General features: G+C 42.2%; 1 non-coding gene across 1 annotated transcript; it reads left to right on the plus strand.

The window, feature by feature from the left end:
- Window positions 1–1,188: 1,188 nt before the first annotated feature.
- Window positions 1,189–1,307, plus strand: LOC111734590. Its single transcript, XR_002778504.1, has one exon. It is a non-coding gene; the product is annotated as a 5S ribosomal RNA (ribosomal RNA).
- The last annotated feature ends 714 nt before the right edge of the window (window positions 1,308–2,021 follow it).

Here is a 2,021-nt window from a genome sequence, read left to right on the forward strand (position 1 = left end):
AGTATGCAACCAAAAATTAGTAGACAAAGAAAATAACGTAAAAATGACCATAATCCAGCAAAAAAGCAGTCACTAAAAACCAGCTCCAAGATGACGTAGATATTTGAATTAGCAGAAAACGATTTTAAATCAGAGATTACAAATATCTTCATAATCTTGAAGGAAAAACAGTCACAGTGAATGGATGAAAGTAACAGCAGAGAAAGAAAAACTATCAAAACAACCAAATGGAGCTACAAAGCTAAAAACTACATTAACTGGAATAAAAACTGACTTTAAATAAATAAGTAAGTAAGTAAGTAAATAAATAAATAAATAAAGCTACTGAATCAAATAAACAAATAATAAAAATAAATAAAACCTTACTGAATACGATCAAAGAGCGGGAGAAAGGTGCAGTAAACTAAAAATGAATTGATTCAATAATGCAATCTGAATGACAGAAAATATCAAGTGGGCTAACATACATGTAACTGGGAAGAGGGAAGAGGGAAAAACATAAAATTTAAGAAATAATGGGTGAGATTTTCCCAATTTATTGAAAAATATCGACTTAATTATCCAAGTCTCTCTATCACTTATTGGTTCTGTTTCTCTGGAGATCACCAATAGGACTAAATGTAAATATAAAAAGAAATTAGAAAATATTTTCGACTGAATGGTAATAAAAAACAAAACATATCAAAAATAGCCGAATTTAGCAGTGCTGAGAGGAAAATTTATAGATTTAAATGTTTTTACTAAAAAAGAAGAAATGTTTAAAAACGATTAAGTTTTCACCTTAAGAAGCTATAAGAGAACAAATTAAACATAAAATAGGTAGGATTCAATTCTTCTGTGAACCTAAAACTGCTGTAAAAATAGTCCATTAAAAAAAGGTCTCAAAGAAAAAAAATGTATGCCAATAAATTAGATAACTAGATGAACTGAACGAGGTCCTTGATGAACACAGCTGACCCAAACTAGCACAGAGGAAATCAAATATCTGAATAGACCTAAATGAATTTTAAAAATGGAATTCATTCTTGAATAGGAAAAACTCATTTCTCCTCTGTGTTTCTCCTTTACTCTCTCTCACCCGCTGCCACACTCACAAGACTTCTGACACCAGCTATTGGGGGCAGGGGTGTCCCCACAAGGAGCAATTCCGTGACGCCAGCTGGGGGTCCTATCCTTTAACTCAGTTCAGCCTACGGCCACGCCACCCTGAACATGGCCGATCTCGTCTGATCTCGGAAGCTAAGCAGGGTCGGGCCTGGTTAGTACTTGGATGGGAGACCACCTACGAAGACCAGGTGCTGTAGGCCTTAAAAAAAAAAAAAAAAAAATCCCTCAGTTCTGACACTCTCTGCCTGGACAGAGCGTCGGATCCCGCAGGCCGCAGGCTCAGTCCCACGAGGCTGCCCCCACTTCAGATGCCAGTCCTAGGTCCAGATTGTCACTCGTGCTTCTGACCGATGGGCTACACACCAGAGGTTCCCTCAGCCCCTCCTCAGGTTCGCTTACTTTGCTAGCGCACTGCACAGACTCAGGGAAACTGTTTACTTACTGTTTACATGATTATTACAAAAGGTGATGGTAGAGGATGCGGATAAACAGCCAGATGGGAGTGACGCGGAGGGCAGGCGCGAGGGAAGGGGCATGGCATGTCCGTCCCTCCACGCACCACTGTCCCCATCTGCACCGCTCACCCATCTGCACCTCGGAGACTGAAGGGAGAGGCTCACCACACACGCAGGAATCGGGTGTCAACTCCGCGTCCAGCCCCTGGCCCTCTCTGCAGAACGGAGGGCAGGACCAGCACGGCCAAGCTCCTAACCATGGCTGCGTCTTCTGCCGGCCAGCCCCCACCCAGGAGCCACCAGACTCACCTCGTTAGAACCAGACACTGCCAACCCCCGAGAGATTCCAAAGGATCGAAGAGCTTCGTACCAGGAACTGGGGCCAAAGACTGAATCTTAGGACAGAAGATGCTCCTAGTGCTGTTGTCACTTAGGAAGTCACAAGGGTTTTAGGAGCTG

Source organism: Pteropus vampyrus, unplaced genomic scaffold, assembly GCF_000151845.1.
Source record: "Pteropus vampyrus isolate Shadow unplaced genomic scaffold, Pvam_2.0 Scaffold2174, whole genome shotgun sequence".
Lineage (NCBI taxonomy): Eukaryota > Metazoa > Chordata > Mammalia > Chiroptera > Pteropodidae > Pteropus > Pteropus vampyrus.